At 31.1% G+C, this 21,505-nt stretch overlaps 1 non-coding gene and 1 pseudogene across 1 annotated transcript; one reads left to right on the top strand and one right to left on the bottom strand.

Annotated features, from left to right (window-relative positions):
• Nucleotides 1–3,558: 3,558 nt before the first annotated feature.
• The window catches only part of LOC131177616 (aquaporin SIP1-1-like), a 36,224-nt pseudogene continuing 18,277 nt past the window's right edge, over nt 3,559–21,505 (top strand).
• On the bottom strand, nt 14,467–14,573 carry LOC131177622 (small nucleolar RNA R71). The gene has a single exon (XR_009147005.1). It is a non-coding gene; the product is annotated as a small nucleolar RNA R71 (small nucleolar RNA).

The following is a 21,505-nucleotide window of genomic DNA, read 5'->3' as shown; positions in this document are numbered from 1 at the left end:
CTCATAATGAGATTAAAGTATAACATTTCATTGATATAATGTTGGAATATAAATTAATTTCATTTCATTATAAAATAAAGTCACCTTAAAATTAGTTTAAGAAAGATAACAATGATTAACATAAATTTAATTATTAAATAGTTAAATAATTCAACACAATTAAAATGACAAAATAAAATAAAATAAAGTAAAATAAAATTTTGAATTCATATATAAACACTCAAGTGATTAAAATAAAAATAAATAATAAAAATTTAAAATATTAATTAGTAAAATAAAATTTTTAAATAAAAATTTAAATGAGATTAAAAGAAAAAAAATGGAGTGGCATGTGAAAAGATTACAAGATATATTATATGAAAATTAAAAAGAAAGTCTTTGTTTTTAAGTAATAAAATGAGAAAATTTTTAAAAAATAAAGTGTAAAATAGAAATTAAAAAATTTTAAAATAAAAAAGAGAGAATAGAGGTAAAGCGTACAGTAAAATTTTCTTTTTTTTTAAGTATAAATATATAATGGATAGTGCACTATTTTTTTAATATATTAATATAGTATAATATGAAATAAAATTATTATTTTTTTATAATATCTTGAAAAAGATATTAGATAGCATTTTTAATTGGTCATGTGCGTCAGTGCGTGTACTGCGGAAACCGAAGTTGTGCTCCGTCGCAAGAAAGTCCAGAAGCTTCTTTAATTCTTTAGTTTTTAAGGGCAAAAGTTTACTTTTATTATTTATTATTGTTAAGAGTAGTAAAAGTGCAACTTAATTTAGACTTTATTTGTTTGAAAAAAAATAATTTATATATAAAAAAATATTTTTTATAAAAATATTTTTATTATTTAATTATAATATTAAATTAATAATATATATATATTTTAATAAAATAATCAAAATCTGTAAAAAAATTTTTTTTTAAATAACTTAATTTATTCTTTGAATAATAAAATATTTTTTCAAATATCTCAAAAATGAAAAAATATTTTTCATAAAATAAACAAAGCCTTAATATGTAATGGTACCGCATGAATATATGTATTACATGCAGCCGTTGGATCTTGGAGATTGAATTATAGCAATTTATTTAAGAAACGGTAAACAACAGCCGTGATTGTAACTTGAGGAAGACAAATAAAGAGGGTGACCCTTGAATGACTTGCTGTGTCGTAAGGAATGGGCCGGTGGATATAAGTTAAGGATTTTTCTTGAATAAATATGGTATATTATGAATATTAGATATAATATATATATTTTATATAATTTATATTTTAAATTTATTATGAATTGATTTAGATAAAATTTTCCTGTTGAGTCAATTCTATAAATCCGTAGCTTTGGAGTCCTTGCTAGAGTTACCGGGTAGGTTTAAGTTCTTCCTCACAAGTTAAGGGGACAAAAAATAGAAGACCATTATTTTTACTGGTCTCCTATTATACAATTTTAGGCAGAGGCAAGTTGTATTGGGTTCATTGCAGGTCTAATCTGTTTAAATCTAGTTTTTTTTTTTTTTTGATACAATTTTATTATAAATTAAAAATTTAAGTAAAGTACTCTTATTTAAATTAGTTGAATACTTAATTAACTATTTAAACTAATAATATAAATGATAAAGTATAAATCAAAATAGTATTAAAATCTTATTTGTTTTGTTTTAAAGTGAAGGATGATGGTTTAAATTCGTAATTATATTCTTAACTTACATTGTTTGAAAAGTCAAGGTAATGTTATTTCAGTGCATAAATAATTTAAATATTTTGCTTGACTTTTCAGGACAATGCAAGTTAGGAATATAATTAGAGACTAAATTGTTAACAAAATAAAGACTCAAGAACTAAATTATTTTTAAATTAAAAATAAAATTAATGACATTTTAATTATTTTTGCTAGAATTACCAGTAAATTAACTAAAATTCTAATAATAACGACTATAATGTAGATTTATTGAAATGTTAAGAACTAAAATTACTTAGTTTTAAAATTACGGGGATTAAGTTGTACGTTTAACAAAAATCTCAGAGATTAAATTATAATTTACCTAAATTTATATATTATTTTATTGATATATTGCATAATATATATATATATATATATATATATATATATATATATATATATATATATATATATATATATATAATTCTATTATATTTTATTATTATTTACTTTCAATTTATTTACTTATGGGATGCTACTTATATTAATATCCCAATTAGTATGTCCCATTTATTGCAAGCTATTCGTAATAGTATTAACTATAGTATTATTTCATAAAAAAAAAGTATTATTATGCATGCCATGCATGTCATTCAAATTTGTTCAATCTTTTCAATGATAGTTGGATTAAATTTCAAGTTCATGATTTATAGAATTTAAATCAACTTGAAAAATTAGAAAAAAGAATTAAAGGAAATCAATGTGGAAAAAAAAATCTAAAAGTTAAAGAATATCTATTCAATTTATCTATAATATAATTTATACGAAATTAAGAATATATAGAGGACCTTATGAATTACTAAAAAAATTATTAAATTTAATTTTTATTTATAAAATTATCAAAATAATTTATATGTAAATTTATTATAAAAATTTAAATATAAATATTAGGATCAAATAGCTGAAATTTTAAATTTGCTATGAATTTATATGTTAGAGTAATGACATGGATTTTCCATAAGTACATGAGCCGTGTCAAGTAATAAAGTGATAAATAGAGTGCCGTTTATATAAAAAATTGTGTTTAAGTACCAAACTATGGTTGTTTCAATTATTTAGACTAATGACAATTTATAGGAGAACTAAATTAATTAAATACAATAATTTAAATGAAAAATAAAGAAAATAGGCAATGGGCAAACTAAATAAAACTTAAACTAAGCAAACTTGACTATAATAATTAGAATATGTTAAAACAAAGAATAATTAATGATGAGTTTGGGGTTTATGCTTTAAACTAATTGGGATTTAGTTTGGTTCATCCAATTTTAAAGGAAATACATAATTTAAAGGTGGTTGACTCTAAAATCTTTTAATTTCTTTCTCAAGCTAAATAAAATGTATTTTAGGAAAAACCAAATTATACTCTCGCACGGTGTTTGATTTACCCAAAACTCATTAAGTTTTTTAATCAACCAATTAATTCTCTTAATCCCTAGTTTATCTCTAAATCTAGTTGATTAACTTCAAAACTTTGATTATTTATCAATGATTTTCATCTTCTCGTCTTTAAATCAAAGATTAAAAATAATACCCAATCGCTATCAACATTAGACATGTTGAGAAAGCAACTTGATTATCTTTATGTTATCATTGGGAATTAGGAGAGAATGAATGACTCCTTATATTAGAGTTTGAGAATGATGAGAATTAATTAGTATTTGCTGTGGTTGTCTCAGTCTTGGCATAACTACAGCCAAACCATCTCATTTGATATCACTACAAGAAAATATCGTAATAGAAACCGAATTTAGAAATGGATTTATGTCGGTTTGTAATTTGAAATGGCTTTTAAAACAGAAATTGAGTAGAACGGATTAAATATATCAAAAACCGATTAGCAATGGCTTTGAAATCAAAATTTGAAATGGAAACTCATCGGTTTCTAAATGACGCGCCGAAATTTGGTGGCAAATTTAGCATCGGTTTAAAAACCGATTACAAACCAACTTCTGAAACTTAATTATTTTCCGTTTCTAATTTAAAGACTCAAAACTAGTTCCATTATATTTGAGTCATATTAAAAACTAATTCTCATCATTTTCTAATTTCTTTAAGTTTAATTTAGAAATCGATTACATTTGGTTTCAAAATAAAAGTATTATCTATTATATTTAGAAACTGATTTATATAGGTTTCAAAATTAATATAATTTATATTTTATTTATTAAATTTTAAAGTAAAAATAGAAACTGATTCTTACGGTTTCTAATTTCTTTATTTATACTTAAAAACTAATAGCTTCTGGTATCAAAATTTATCTATTGTATATTTTATTTAATAAATTTCAAAGTCAACTTAGAAACTGATTTTTGTCGGTTTCTATTTTCCTTAGTTATATTTAAAAACCGATTTCTGTTAGTTTCAAAATAAATCTATTATCAATTTTATTGATTAAATTTTGAAGTCAAATTAGGAACGATTTATATCTGTTTCTAATTCTTTTAGTTATTTTTAGAAAGCGATTACTTTCGATTTCAAAAATTAAGGTGTTATCTAATTATATTTAGAAACCGATTACTTTCCATTTCAAACTTAATCTAATTATCTATTTTATGAATTATAAGGTCAAATTAGAAACTGATTTTGATCAGTTTCTAATTCTTTTAGTTTTATTTCAAAACCGATTGATTTTGATTTCAAAATTAATTTATTATCTATTTTATCTATTAAATTTTAAAGGAAAATCAGAAACTAAGTTTCATTGGTTTCTAATTCATTTAGTTATAATTAGAAACCGATTAATTTCAGTTTCAAAATTATTCTACTTCAAATTAGAAACCGATTTTTGTTGGTTTCTAATCTCTAGCATAAATTGTCTTTATTTTTTGCAGCAAAACTTTCTCCTGTAGTGTTGTGCCGCCTCTCTCTTTTGTAAGCTACCCATATCTGCCATGTGCTCTCCCCTTTCCTAACCAGAGCACACCACCAACTCCTCCCCTTTCCTTGGCGTTCAGCAGCTGTTTTGGGCATCTATGTTTTATCACTACTGTTATTGCTTTTATCTTTGTTTTCTTGTTTGGCTTGATCGTGGAGTTCTTTGGTGGAGATAGTTTTAACCCCACTGGTACTGCTTCTTTCTATGCTGCTGGCTTTGGTGGGGATAATCTCTTTTCCATGGCTCTCAGATTCCCCGCTCAGGTAATGTATATGTGTCTCTGTGTGTGAGAATCCATTCTTTTAATCTGTCTGCATGCATGTTTAGTAGATATAGGAATAAAAGAATTTGAATTACCACCCAGTTACTGTTTATTGCATGGATTTATTGATCGTTTCATTCGTTTGTTGCCAATTCAGTGGTATTTTGTTCGTTCTGTATATTTATGGTTATTTCTGAAGGAGAGAAGAAAAATCGACTGGATTACTTTCTTTTAGTCTTTTTTTTTTTTTTAATTTTTTGGTTTTCAGCTTTAGCTTTTTTGTGGACTTTTTGAATTCTTCCTAGAAATATTTTGTAATTATTGCCTTTGAACCCTTATTTTCTAGAGAAAATGAATCTAGAAATAGAATAATACCCATATGTCAAAAAAGGAGTAATATAGTTGTGATAGAAAGAAAATAGCTTTATAATGAGCCATCTTCAAAAAAAGAGAAAAGTGGATTCCAAAAGAATAATTCATACGTACAATAACCTATATCTAGAAATCTCTGGAAAAAAGAGAAGAATTTTAAAGGGACAACAAAGATTTATAATGTTACATTAATGCATTTGCCTTCCTTCTTCAGAAATAGTATTTCATTAACATGCTTAAGCTGCTAGTGAATAATATTAAGCGTGGAATGTGATTGGCTTCTTGTAGGCAGCAGGTGCCGTGAGTGGTGCACTGGCGATCTTGGAGGTGATGCCACCACAATATAAGCACATGCTTTGAGGCCTACTTTGAAAGCTGACTTGCATACAGGAGCCATTTTTGAGGGGGAGTTGACATTCTTAATTAGCTTTGCTGTTCTTATAATTTTCCTTAGGGGCCCTCGTAACTCAATAGTGCAAAATTGGTTGCTTGCTGTTGTAACTGTAACATCAGTTGTCACATATTCAAAATACACTGGGCTTTCCATGAATCCTGCTAATGTCAGTGGCCCAGCTTCTTTACATTTTCAGAGTAATTTATTGCTTTTATTTTTTCTGTCTTAATAATGTGGAATGCTTTTGAATCTTTCTAAATTATTAGTGCAATCTAAATGATGCAATGACCATTGATTTTTTGCATGAAAACTAAATTAATTAAATTTTTTAATTAATATTTTGATTTGAAAGAATTTATAACTTATAAATTAACTAAGTTAATTCATAATTCTTTTTGTATGATGACTAAATCAATTTATAATTTAAATTCTTTCAAAAATTAATAAAATTTAAAACAAATTGACTTCAAATCTAATTGTTTGAACTACTATTGTCAATTGTTTTGTGAATAGAGGAAGAAATTATATAGCTATCAAATGTTCAGATTTGATGCTTGACCATCTAGTTATCGTCATGTTTTGATTCTTTGATTTCTCATATTAAAATGCAGATTATCTCCATAGCATGATTGGTGTTGGATTTTGGTTTAGAATAGCATCATATAGTAAATGTGAATTGATTCATAGGTTATTGAATCAAAATGATTTTATTGTTGTGATCTAAGCTATAATGGAACATAGGATTCATTTCTTAAATTGATATATCTAAGCTATAATTGTCTTGGACAAAAGCCATCTGCTTTTCTGCAATTAGTTTCTTCATATTTTTGGATACATTTATTGATTTGATTGTCCTTGAATTGGGGTGATTGTTCATTCTGAGATGCCAAAGCTACAATTGGACGAGTTGATGGTGTTTCTTTTATTTACATTGGTTTATTAGTTGAATATATATGTATGATCGGAGTTGTTAGTTGAATATGTGTGTATAGTCTGAGTTGTAGAAACTAACTAGTTTATGGTCATGATTGGAAATGTCTTCGACACTAGCACTATAATATTCAGATATATGCTTATTAGTGAACTTAGTTTCCACTTAACACATTAATGCTCGAAGTCCTTTATATTGAACTAATATTTGCTACTACTGATACTTATAAATTTTTAGATTTAAGTCCTTTATATTGAACTAATGGAAAGGGAATTGTCCCGCTTTCTATTTACTTAAGAGTAATTTTGCATTTACTTTTTCTCATTGAGGTGCTTTTCCTTGATGCAGATTATGGCTTTCTCCTTGATTTGACTATGGGGCATAATTAATGTTTGAAGGGATATTGTTATGGGATCAGAATATTCATGAATAAATATGGAGTGGAATGGTCCGAATCTTCTTGCTATCATGGGTTGCTTATCATATTTACCAAGAAAATATAGCCGGACATGACTTAGTTCACTTTTGTGATATTTTAGTCTATATTTATTGTGATATAATTATCGCCCAATATTGAAGTTTGTAGGTTGGAGTCTATATTGGATTTCTTAGTGTTTCAATTGCAATGCAGGGGTATACTTTTCTTTGCATGTATTAAATTTATGAACTTTATAATTTAATAAATATATCCTCTTCTCCAATGTTTTATTTATTTTATCTATGATAGAATTTTTAATTTTCTTGTATTATATTGAGATTTGATAACATATTAGATGCTTCAATATAAGAAATAATACATTAAATAAATAAAAATAAAAATTTTTACTGTAATTTAAAATGGATTAGAAACTGAATTTTCATTTCTAATTTGAAACAAAAAAGCATTTAGTTTTAAAATAAAATGATATTATTTTATTTTATTATGCTTAGAAATGAATTTGAAATGGAAATTATGTTTCTATTTAGAAACTGAATATATTTCAGTTTTAAAAGGTGTTTTATTTTTATTCCTATTAGAAATTGATTGGAAACGGAAATCTATTTCAGATTACTAGAAACTGATATATTTTGGTTTCTAACTCAAAACAGATTTAAAAATCGAAGTTATTCGGTGTCTAATTTTAGAACGGAAATATTTGTTTCAAATTGGTTTTAGAATTAGAAATAGACATCATATTCCATTTTTAATTTATTTAGAAACCTACAGATTGCAAACTGACTATTTCGATTTCAAATCAATTTCTAATTGAAATTAAAAAATGATTTTCAATGTTTCGAAACCGAATTTTTGGTTTCTAATCTCCTTTTTTCTTGTAGTGTATTTTTCCCCTGTAACTTAACCAACAACTTCCAATTAATCATTCTTCCTATCCATAAAATATTAGTTGTTACATTTAAATCACATATAATTACAAATATAAATAATCAATTGATAATGTGAATTACAATTCTATTTAATGATACTCCATGACACAAAATAAAATTTAAAACAAACTGTTTACACTAAAAATGTATTTTTTTGTGTTTAAACCATAATTAATTAAATTATTTTTTTTTAAATTAATTTAATTAATTTTGTTTCATTAATTTAATTATAAGGTTTGAATTACTTATTAATTATTAATAATTTTTTGTGGTTATATATTGGAAGTTGATTAATGGAAGTTACCTGCTAGTGGGGAGTTATAGAAATTAGTGGTTAGTGGAAGTTACCTATTGCAAGGCAAGTTACATGCAGTTACTAATAGTAGATAAAAACTGTCATAGATGTGACATAGGAAGGTATTGGTTCCAGAACCTTCTCAAGGTTAGATGCTGCTATGAATTATTCTATGCAATGTTCAAACCCCTAACCAATCAACCAATCAATAACAACAGACTCCAACAATCTATTTATCTTTAATTTTATCTGTTTTTTTTTTTATTTTTTAAACTTTATATTTATTTTCTAAGCCTTGTACTTCAATTTTCAATAATCAATATAATTTCTTATTACTTTAATTGTTCATTTGAAGTGAAATTTTAACGAAGTTGTATTCAGTCTAATCAGGTTATCACAACTATTTGAGAGAAGTCAGACTAGCGTACAGCTGATGTACATAGTATCTAGCACGTTCGCATTTCCTAAGTTGTTAGCTGGCAAAGTTGTTTCCCAAGCAAATAATTTTTGGCACTCCCAGTGGGACGATTCTCATGCTTCACTGTTATTTACGTTCTTGATGAGGCATTACAAAATGCTTTATAGTGATATGGAAAAATTGGCATCAACCATCATGAATGCCTTGATAAAATACATAAATTCATGGGCAGAGAAATCTCATCAATTAGATGTACAATTATTTCTAAGAAATACAACATCCCAATGTCTAACTACTTCCTAATGGCCAGATTCTTAGGCCAGAGTAATCTGATTTGGCATCTAGGAGCGTAAGGGAACTTAAGGGGTAGTTTCTAGCATAAACTCCCCTAGGCAATTTTGACGAAGGCTAAATTCAAAATGAAGAAAGGTACCAGCCACTCCACAAGAGAGACGAATGATGGCTAGCTAACCTAAAGCATTATTATAAATCTGCTACCCCAGCGTCAAAACCGATGCTCCTACTCAGATTCTCAGTAACATTAACACTGTAACTTACGTGAGTATTTATGATGCAAAGACAATTGCTGGTATTCAAGCTGAACTAGTGCCTCAGAATGTGCAGATGCTCCAGGTGACCTTTGGCTTGGGGGTCAACAGTCAGAGAGGAATTAACTTATCTATGGTGCAGGTTCCTCAGATAGTCACACCAGTCCCTCAAATGGTAATACCTATAACTCTAATTCTAATGGCACCAATAGCTTCCCAAGGGACTCATGTTCCTCAGGTGACTCCATGCTCAGGGGGTAATCACAGTATCAAAGGAATTAGTGCTCCTACGGTCTGTGTTCCTCATGTAATAATTCCTACTACTCAAGTCCTTTAAGTAGCAGTTATAATGATTCAATTCTCTAAGTCCAAATCCATCACACCTAATCCATCACACCTTGGAGGAAGCCGATGGAATAACACCCAACATAAAATATCTAAGGCTAATCCGCAGACTCTCCTAGGTCAACCCATGGCCTTAAATAGCTGATCCCATGACTTTTTCTAGGCTTATCTACAATTAGTGTAAAGACAACATTGACATGATGGCTAATACATTATAGCATTTATTCACATATAATCAGGTAGACAAAAGGTAACAACTAGGCCTTATGGCCACTATCATTCATAAATAAAAACCAAAACATGGCTTATTGTTTAACAAATATCCAAGTATTACATGTGTTCTAAATTTATTACATTAAAATTTATGACCATAGCATGTAGAAAATCCTTGGATGAAGCTTAAAGTCAATTGGTAGCTCTAGAACAAGGCTGGATAGAAAATTCCCCAATATTTCCAAAGGAGAAATGTGGTATTGGCACCTGATAATGAAGTTCTCAAATCCTCCATATAAAGATTACAGTACCTAGTCAAGGAAAAATTTTGATATAATCTCACCTGCACCAAAAAGGTTCGATATAGGTTCAATGAAGAGAACTACCTCTGGCTAATATAGAAAAATGATTGATATTAGACATCAAAAAGCTTGATTATGCAAAGACCTTTAGTACGAAAGAGGAACTATATTCCTAGTACAAAGGTGCTCATAGGAGATATGACTAAGGGAGGGGCCACACCAGTACTTGTAGTAGGTGCCACAGCAAGTATCGTACCATGTTGCCGCAATAGGTGCCATACCAGGTGCTGTACTAGGTGCCAAAGTTGGTGCTGCAGCAAGTGCTATAGTAGGTGCAGTACCAGATGAGATAGCAGGTGCCATGTCAAGTGTTGTGATAGGTGTGGTAAATAATGTCTTTATAATATAAAATCTAAAGATAAACGTAATATCAACAGAGTATCCATTACATCTCAAGTGCACAAATAAAGCTCAAACCACACAAGGGTACTAAATTCATTCTCAAAATAGTAAAATTCAAGGTACCTGCAATTTTGTTTGCTAGTTTTATAACCCCGCAAGTGCACGGATCACGAATAAGTAATAAAGTAATGAGTAGAGTATCGTTCCCATAAGGAATTTATAAGCATAAGTACTATGCTAGACAATAATTTTGACTATTTGAACTACTAAAAATTATGAGGGAATGTAAGTTAAACCAGCACTGAATAACTACTAGAAACAAAGGAAAATAATTCTGAGAACTTAAAAAGAATTCTTTTTGGATAGACAATTCTAGAATTAAGATTTCACACCTTAACCCTATTATGGTTTTAACCTTGTTTCATCAATGGAATGAGTGTTATTACTTTGATGAAAATTAATCCTAAAGTATTCTAGATCCTCTCTTAAGGTATCTAAGATGTAGTTTAATTAATTTGAACCCTACTTTCATGGCGATCAATCCTAATTAAAATCCCTTAAGCTCTGTGATTAATTATGGAGTTCCACAAAAGTCATCAGCCTATCTCTAGGTCAGATTTTCTAGGTTTAAAATCCTGATTTTTTGATATTAATTTTCACCTCTCAGTTCTTCAATTAATATCTTAGATCATAGTTAAATGAGTACCTACACATAGCATACATTAATAACACAAGAGATTGAATCAAAACTCAAAACTCAATTTTATTAAATAAAACTCAATATATATCCATAAAAGAAATTAAGAATGCTACTCTCCTAATTCCAGAATTAAAGGTACTACTCACACATGGTGAGTTTAACAAATATAATGTAATAAAAATAAAAGAACACAAAACCAGTATGAAGAATTAGAATAAAAGAATCAAGAGAAAGATCTGCAGCTTTAAACTGGTGGAACTTTGGCTGACAGTTCTCTTCCTTGGTACTGATGTAATCCTTTTTCAAGGGAACTAGGGTTTTCTGGAAGTCTTATCTTAAAGGTCTTCCTTTTCTCTTTTCTCCTCTCTTCCCTTTCAAAAGAAATTTCTCCCCTCTCATGCTCTCTACTTCCTCTATTTATATTGGATGTCCTAGGGTTAAGTTTTAAAGTCCTAAGGGCAGTATAAGTCTGAATGACATGCCAGAATTGGAGCTGGAGTCAAATTAGGAAGTTGATATTGCATAATACACTGCCCATATGTCACTGCATGGCCTGAGGTGTGTAAGTTTCTGGAGTAACTTCGGCTTCTTTTCATATGAGAAATTGAAAGTTACATGGGTATGTGACTTTACACGGGTCAAAGTACACGGCTCGTGTACTGTCTCCTTCCCTTTAGTTCTTCAAGCTTCGTTAACCAAAATGTTACAAGGGCCCTTGGATGGTACACAGGGCAATTTACATTTCCCATGTACTGAAGCTTTCTTATGATTTCTTCAATTCTCCCCCGACAGAAGGTTACATGCGATCATGGCTGTGTTTACACAACCCATGTAAAGTGTATCAGCAACTTGCCTTGCTTTCAAATCCTTCCAAGCTTTTCTTTTTCACTCCTATACCTTGGATTTCTTTTAGAACGCCTAAAAAGATGTAGAAAATATGAAATTTAGTGAAGATTGGCTACATTATCAAAAACTAATGAAACTAATAAATATTTATGTAATTATCTACCTAAATGCCATGCAATTATAGTACAATTGTGCCTAAAAACATCTATATAATACAAGGGTATCAAATTTCTTCTAAATTTTCTCAAATTCTCAACAAATTGACAATGCCCAGATAAGACCCATGATGCATGCATTTTATGTCATCATTTAGGTATAATTTTTGTACATAATTTACCCTTGTTCATAGCTATTACTATAGATATTAGCATATATTTAGTCAATTTTTCCTTTTTATACTTCTTAGTTTAATTTATGGAATTTATTTGTTTTGTAGGTTAAATTTGGAGAAATTTAGTGTATTTTGATTAGAGCAGCCATTTGGAAGAAATTAAAGTTGAATTGCAAAATTTTGAAGTTGAGATTAAAGAGGCCGAAAGTGACACAACCTACAAGACAGCTTGTGTCACAGGTTGTGTCGATTTTCAGATATGCAGTTTCTCTCAGGCAGCAGGTTTCACAACCTGCGACACAACTCGCGACACAATCGATTCAGCTTGTGTCATATTTACTGAAAATGGCTAACGTGGCATTTTCGTTCCTCTGACTTAATACCTCACTTTCTCTGGAATCTTCTACCTTTTTACCCATTCTAGGGCAGATCTTTGAACTATATAAAACCTCCTTTATCTATTTCTTTCCATAAGGAGAAAGGGAGAGAGATTTTTGGCAAGAAAAAAAGGAGAGGAAGAGGACGGAAACCATTTTGTAGTAGCAGTAGAGGACATTTTCTGCACTCTCTAGCAGCAGATTCATCATCATTCTACTGGGTTTTTCTATTCCTTAGCTTAGATTTTTATTATTTCTTCATTTCTACACTTGGGTTTGTCTTGAAACTATGATTTGTGAGTAGTATTCTAGAGATGGGTTTGTAAATATTGCTTTGTGTTATAGTTTTGAACTGATTTAGTCATTTAAATGAGATTTGTTGTATTTTGATTTATTGCTTGTGAGCTTTTTGCTTTGCTTGATGAATGGGCCCTCATTAAGTTAAGTTTTAATCCTTGACAGATGGACTGAAAAGTGAATGTTTGGGATAGATAATCTTGCAATAAACTTAGTTTTCTTGGTGTTAGAGATAAGCTAAGAGGATTAAGGGGACTTTCCAAAAATCAATTAGAGCTTTAATTGGGTTTTTGTTAGGTTTGAAATACTGTGAAAACAGGGTTTAATTTAATGAATACCAACTTTGAAATGCTTGAAAAAGGTTTCAAAGAACTAAGAATTGATTTCCCTCAAAATTGCAATTCTCATGTGTTTAGCTAAATTAGGGATAAACCACATGCAAACAATATTGAAAATCCTATCTCTAGAATCACTTTAATTTTTATTGAATTTAGATTTAATTCCTCCCAATTTCATAATTAGCAATTTCAATTTAAATTTTAGTAATTTAGTTAATTGTTTGATTTAGTTTAAACTCCTCAAATACCAATTTTAATTTTAAATTTCATTTTTAATATCTTTAAATTTTACCATTTTAATTAGCTTATCCTTTTATTTTCAATTTAAGCACAATTCCCTGTGGGAACGATATTATTTTTAAAACTATACTACTATGATCCGTGCACTTGCGGAAGCACATCAAGTTTTTGGCGCCGTTGCCGGGGAATTGTTTATTTTTAAGTTGGATTTTAATTGTTTTAAGCTGATTATAATTTTTATTTTTTTTTATTTTCACTGCTGTTGCTTGTGTTTTTCAGGTACTTTTCTTGTTTATGAGACGATCAAAAAACACAAGTGATACTGAATTGTTGTTCAACCCTGAAATTGAAAAATTCTGTCGAGCCAACAAAAAGGAATACAAGAGAAGAAAGGAAGCAGAAAAAGAAGAACAACAAAGATTTGAGCAAGAGGAGACAATTGAAAATATGGAGAATCAAAATAGAGCTATTGGTGGAAACAATGGAGGAAATGAGCAAAACAGGCAAAATGAAGTTGTTAATCAAAATGATCCTCAAAGAAGATCCATGTTAGATTATGTTTTTCCTAGATGTGCAGATGTGAGAGATAACAGACCTATCATTGGACCTAATCAATTTGAGTTAAAGACCGGTCTCATTCAAATGGTTCAAAATTCACAATTTGGAGGTAGTCCACTTGAAAATCCTCATTCTCATTTGAAGAAATTTTTGATGATATGTGGTACACAAAGGCAGCCTGGAGTTTCAGATGAAGTGATTCGGCTCACCTTATTTCCATTCTCTCTTCGAGATTCAGCATTAGAGTGGTATGACTCACTTCCACAAGCTACTATAGCTACTTGGGAGCAGCTATCTCAAGCTTTTCTATCTCAATTTTTCCCACCTGGGAAGACCACTCATTTGAGGAATTTGATGGTAGCTTTTAAGCCAAGGGATGATGAAACTTTGTATGAATCTTGGATGAGATTTAAGGAGCTTGAAAGGCAATGTCCTCATCATGAAATACCCAAATGGATGATTGTTCAGAATTTCTACACCAGAGTTACTCCAGCCATAAGAAACACAATTGATTCACAAGCAGGAGGAGATTTCATGAGAATGACAAGTGAAGAATGCTATGATCTATTAGAGAAGATTGCTCATAATACCCATTTGTGGGGAAATCCTAAAGCACTTGAGCCAAAGAAGGCTGGGATTTATGAACTTGACTCAGTTAGCTACATGAATGCAAGATTTGATCAGTTGACTCAGCTTCTTAGTGATTTTTGCACAAAGGCAACAACCTCAACTCCTACAACTATGCAACAAGTTGCCTACACAGATGGAAGCCAAAGTTGTGGAGTTGATTACTCTTCTTATGGTGATGATTATTTGCAAGAACAAGCTGCTTATGTAGGAGGTTATCAACAGAAACCTATGGGAAATTCTTACTCTAATGTGAACAACTCATCATGGAAACCACAAGTAACTTTTGCTCATCAAGGTCAAAGGTCAAATTATACTCATAACCAGCAGTATATGTAGCAGAATAGGCCTCAATTTCAGCCTCAATTTTAGCCCACAAGGCAGCCACAACCTGGATATCAAGCAAGAGCACAACAATCCCTTCCACCTCATGAACCGAAGCCAACCTTGGAAAGCATGATGAAGAAATTTTTTGCTGAACAAAGCAAGATGAATAGCAAATTGGAGGAAGAAATGCAACACATGAGACAAACCATGGATCAATTACAAGTCCACAATCGTATGTTGGAGACTCAATTGGCTCAACAAGCAAGCTCATCAGGAAGCAAATCCTATGGGAAACTACCTAGCCAACCACAAAACCCTCATGAACAATGTAAGGTTGTGACCTTGAGAAGTGGTAAGAAAGTTGGTCAAGAGAGTGAAAACAAGAGAGAAGAAAAAGAGAGCACAAAAGAAGAAAATTCAGTTGAGAGCAAGAAAAATGAAAAAGAAGAAGAAAGCAAAAGTGAGCAAGATGAGGGAGAGAAACCATACATCCCACCTGAGCCTTACAAGCTCACCCTTCCCTACCCTCAAAGATTCATCAAGCATAAGCTAGACAAACAATTTGGCAAATTCCTTGAAGTGCTAAAGAAGTTGTATATCAATGTGCCATTCACTGAAGCACTATCCCAAATGCCAAGTTATGCCAAGTTTTTGAAGGAGATTCTTACCAACAAGAGAAGGCTAGAAGATTATGACACCATCAACTTGGGAGAGCAATGCAGTGCTATAATTCAGCAGAAGTTACCTCCCAAACTCAAAGATCCGGGTGTATTTTCCATCCCTTGTCATATAGGTGATAATTATGTGGCAAATGCCTTATGTGACCTTGGAGCTAGTGTCAGCCTAATGCCACTTTCAATATATGAGAAGTTGAATATGGGAGAGTTGAAGCCCACAAACATGTATCTTTCATTGGCTGACCATTCAATTAAGTATCCAGAAGGCATTCTAGAAAATGTGCCTATCAAGGTTGGTAAATTCTACACTCCAGTGGACTTTGTCATTTTAGATATGGAAGAAGACACAAAAGTTCCTATCTTATTGGGAAGACCCTTTTTGGCAACAGCTGGTGCATTAATTGATGTAAAGGGTGAGAAATTAACACTTAGAGTGGGAGATGATCAAATGATATTCAACATCAATCCAGCCATGAAAAGGAAACATGAAGAAGTTGAGTCTTGTTTGCGAGTAGACATTATTGATGAGATTTTTCAAGAGCATTTCAGAAAAAGCTATCCATAAGACCCTCTTGAAAATTGCTTAGTCCATGGTGGGAGCATTAATGATGACAATCACAACATAGCTGCTTTTGCACAACACTTGGAGAGCTCTCCACCACATCTTGAAGCCACAATTTTTCAGCTTGAAGAAGTGCAAACTTTGGAGATTAAACCACCATCATTAAAGGTAGAGGATGCCCCAAAGATAGATCTTAAACCTCTTCCTTCCAACCTCAGGTATGCTTTTCTTGGACCCAATGGAACATATCCTATTATAATTAATGCATCTTTAACTGGTATTGAGATTGACAAATTGTTGAGAGTTTTGAGAGAATATAAGAGAGTTTTGGGTTATGCAATTGATGATATAAAGGGAATTAGTCCAACAGTCTGTATGCATAGGATTTTCCTAGAGCCAAATAGTAAACCTTCCATTGAACACCAAAGAAGATTGAATCCTACAATGAAGGATGTTGTGAAAAAGGAAATCCTAAAATTACTAGCTGCTGGAATTATTTACCCCATTTCTGATAGTGAGTAGGTTAGTCCTGTGCATGTTGTACCAAAAAAAGGTGGGGTAAGAGTTGTTGAAAATGAGAATAATGAATTGATATCCACTAGAACTGTTACAGGCTGGAGAATGTGCATAGACTATAGGAAGTTGAACAATGCTACAAGAAAAGACCATTTTCCCCTTCCTTTTATGGATCAAATGTTAGAGAGATTAGCCAAGCATTCTTTCTTTTGTTACTTAGATGGATATTCTGGTTTCTTTCAAATTCCAATCCATCCCGATGACCAAGAAAAACTACCTTTACCTGTCCCTATGGCACCTTTGCATATCGAAGGATGCCATTCGGATTGTGTAATGCGCCTGGCACCTTTCAAAGGTGCATGATGGCCATTTTTTCTAATTTTATTGAAGAAATTATGGAGGTCTTCATGGATGACTTTTCAGTATATGGAACTAATTTTGATTCATGCTTGACTAATTTGTCTAAAATCTTGCAGAGGTGTGCTGATAATGATCTGGTGTTGAATTGGGAGAAATGCCACTTTATGGTCAAAGAGGGGATCATTTTAGGGCATTTGATCTCAAACAGGGGAATAGAAGTAGATAGAGCCAAAATAGAAATTATTGAAAAAAATGCCCCCTCCAACCACTATCAAAGGAGTGCGGAGTTTTCTTGGACATGCCGAGTTTTACCGGTGATTTATTCAGGATTTTTCTAAACTTGCTAAACCCTTAACAAATCTTTTGAATCATGATGTTAAATTTGATTTTAATCAAGATTGTATGGTTGCTTTTTGCAGGTTAAAGACGGCATTAACAACAGCTCCTATCATGCAACCCCCGGATTGGACTTTGCCATTCGAAATCATGTGTGATGCAAGCGAGTTTGCTGTTGGAGCTGTCCTTGGCTAGCGAAAAGATAGAAAACCTTATGCCATTTATTATGCAAGCCGAACCCTTGATGGAGCTCAAGTTAATTATGCTACAACTAAAAAGGAGTTCCTTGCAATAGTATTTGCACTCAATAAATTTCGTTCTTATTTGGTCAACTCAAAGGTAATAGTTTTCACTGATCATGCAGCAATAAGGTATTTAATAAGCCAGAAAGAAGCTAAATCTAGGTTGATTAGATGGATTTTGTTACTTCAAGAATTTGATTTAGAAATAAGAGATAAAAAAGGTGTTGAGAATGTGGTGGCTGATCACCTTTCTAGGATAAAAACTGAAAATAAAGATGATGATATTGTGCCAATTGATGAGTTTTTTTATGAATGAGCAGTTGTATGTGTTGAAATCTGCACTTCCATGGTTTGCTGATATTGTGAATTTCTTGTCTTGTGGTGTCTTGCCACCTAATTTATCTTGGCAGCAAAAGAAAAGATTCTTGCATGATATTAAATTTTATTCTTGCGAAGAGCCTCTTTTGTTTAAGAGATGTAATGATGGAATAATTAGGAGATGTATACTAGAGGAAGAAATAAATAATGTTATTTACCATTGTCATTTCTTTGAATATGGTGGTCATTGTGGTGTCTCAAAAACTGTTAAAAAAGTCTTAACATCAGGTTTCTATTGGCCTAATATGTTTAAACATGTGAGAAACTTTATAAGCAAGTGTGATAGGTGTCAAAGGGTAGGCAATATTTCCAAGAGAGATGAGATGCCCCAACAGTCCATATTAGAAGTTGAATTGTTTGATGTGTGGGGAATTGATTTCATGGGGCCATTTCCATCTTCTTATGGGAATAAATATATCTTGGTAGGGGTGGACTATGTATCTAAATGGGTAGAAGCTATTGCTACACCTACCAATGATGCAAAAGTTGTGGTGAAATTTCTGAAAAAATTTGTTTTGACCAGATTTGGTGCCCCACGTGCCATAATCAGTGATGGTGGTAGCCATTTTTGCAATCACCAATTTGAAAAATTAATGAGAAAGTATGGGGTAAAGCATAGGATTGCCACACCATATCACCCTCAAACAAATGGCCAAGTAGAAATCACAAATAGAGAACTTAAGCAAATCTTGGAGAAAACTGTCAACAAGTCTAGAAAAGATTGGTCCCTTAAATTAGATGACACTCTTTGGGCATATAGAACAGCCTTTAAAACCCCCATAGGAACTACACCTTATAGGTTAGTTTTTGGAAAATCATGCCATTTGCCCGTAGAGTTAGAACATAAAGCTTATTGGGCCATAAGAGCAATCAATTTTGATTTACAAGCTGCTGGACACAAAAGACTTTTGCAACTTGATGAGTTAAAAGAATTGAGACTTGATGCTTATGAAAATGCTAGGATCTATAAAGAAAGAACTAAAAAATGGCATCATAAGCATATCAAGAAAAAGGACTTTAAAGAAGGAGATTTGGTGCTCTTGTTCAATTCAAGGTTGAAATTTTTTCCAGGAAAATTAAAATCAAAGTGGTCAGGTCTATTTAAAGTTGTGAAAGTTTTCCCTCATGGTGCTGTGGAAATTTTTGGTGAAAAATCTGATAATTTCAAGGTAAATGGGCAAAGGTTGAGGCATTATTCAGTTGGTGAGCCAATTGAGAAGATAACAACCTGCTATCTCTCTCATTCTCCATAAAATTTTGATTGAGTAAGGTCAAGCTAAAGACCTAAACTTAGCATTTTTGGGCATAACCCACAATTTTTCATTGATTCTTTATTTCTTTCATATATTTGTTTTAAGTTTTTCTATACTCTTTATTCAGAGTTTGACATTGTTCTAATTTTCTTGTGCAGATGGGATACAATTCATTGCAAGCAAATGAGCATTAAAATTTTTTTTTTTTAGTTCTAGCTTTAACTTTCAGCTTTAAATTTTAGTTTTAAATTTGTTCACTTATACTTTTCATCTTTCTATTGTTGAATATTTACTGGTGGATCTTGCTGGATTCCTTGCTCTTTTTGTTAATTTTAAGAGAAAGTTTTTCCAAATTTTGTTATCTTGGTTTAAAAAAAAAGAAAATTATTTGAATGTGGATGTGTGAGTTGGTGCTTTGAAAATTTTTTTTTTTTTATGAGTATTTGATGAACATAACAGGTTGAACAATTAGAATTCATGTTATGAAGGTCTAATCACTTAAAATCTAATTTGTTTCAATTTTTCAGGTACTGTGTAATTTTGTCAAATTTGGGCAGCAGATTTCACAACCTGCGACACAATTGATTTTGGTTGTGTTGTAGCTTGTGTTCACTGGGCGCAATTTGGGCAGAATATTTCATAACCTGCGGCACAATCGATTCAGCTTGTGTAGTAGCTTGTGTTCACTGGGCACAATTTGGGCAGAATATTTCACAACTTCCGGCACAACCTCCATCCTTGTGTTCTAACGTGTGTCGTTTTTTTTTTTGGTTTTGCAGGTTAACAACCCACTTCACCAGAATGGGCCCGCGACCAACCCCATGCTAAAAAGCCCACTAACCCATGATTAAAAAAAAAAAACATTTCATGTCTTTATTTTAGTTGCTTCATTAATTAGTGTTTTTAGTGACTTGTTTAGTTAATATTTTGCTTATGTTGCTTTTCTTTTATTTGAAACATTTGCTTATTCAATATTTTTTTTAGTTGCTCATAAGTATATTTTTCTTTTGAATCTTTAATGCTTTGCTCACTTGCTTTTATATGCTACTTCAGAATTTCACTTGATGAGTGGATATCTCATGGTTATATTTTTGAGCTTAACCTCCCTATTTCAACTTTTTGAGTTTAATTGCTTTAATGGATTCCATTCCTCTGTTTCTTTTGCAATGAGTGCAGCAGCTGTCCAAATTTTATTTAATTAAATTGGCTGCACCTTCAATGAGGTAACAATTCTTATCTCAGCTTGTGTCATTTTTAGCACAAGTTGTGCTATCACTTATGAAACAGGATAATAATTCTTTATGCACATATGAGCCACCCATTTTTTGCACATATAGCCAAATTATCCCATTCCTTGCAATCTTTTAACATTGAGGACAATGTTCATTCTGAGTATGGGGGAGAGGGTAAATTTTTTGCAAAAATTATTTTTCCTTTTCATTTGCATATAGTGACATACTCATTCATTACTTCATACTTGTACATATTCACTTATATACACTGCATTTAGCTTCATACACTTAGTTATGCATACTTAGTTACATATAGGTTGATTATACATTTATACATTCATGCATTTCATTTATTCATTTAATTTTTTTTTTTTATTTTTAAACCAGTCTTTGAATTCCAAAAGCTACTTATTCAAGCAATCCAACTTGCCTTTAGATGGTTAGTGGAATGAAAGTTCCAGCTGGGTACAAAGTCTTAAGCATTATTCTTTCTCTTACTTAATAGCTGAAAATTAATATATTTATCTAGGAATGCAGATTCTGATTAGTTATTTTGAGTTTTTGAGTGTCTGGATAAGCCTTTAAGGAAGAAAATGGTCATTGTCGTCTTACCATTCCTAGAACAAGCATCTTAGATCTTTCAAAGCGAAATTTTTAACTTGCATTTGATAAGAATATGATTTAGGCATTCCTTCATATTTTAAACCTCACATTTAGTCTTAACCTACCTTAATTTCATTTCAATCATTGCAAACCTCCCTTGAACCTTAATTCCCTAATTTCTTTGGAACCCAAATCATTTACCTAGCCATAAAACCTAAACACTACCACCTATTTATGAGAATAATATTTTAGCAATTAAGTGCAT

Source organism: Hevea brasiliensis, unplaced genomic scaffold, assembly GCF_030052815.1.
Source record: "Hevea brasiliensis isolate MT/VB/25A 57/8 unplaced genomic scaffold, ASM3005281v1 Scaf66, whole genome shotgun sequence".
In the NCBI taxonomy this organism is placed as follows: Eukaryota; Viridiplantae; Streptophyta; class Magnoliopsida; order Malpighiales; family Euphorbiaceae; genus Hevea; species Hevea brasiliensis.
This window is presented reverse-complemented; position numbering and strand designations above follow the sequence as displayed.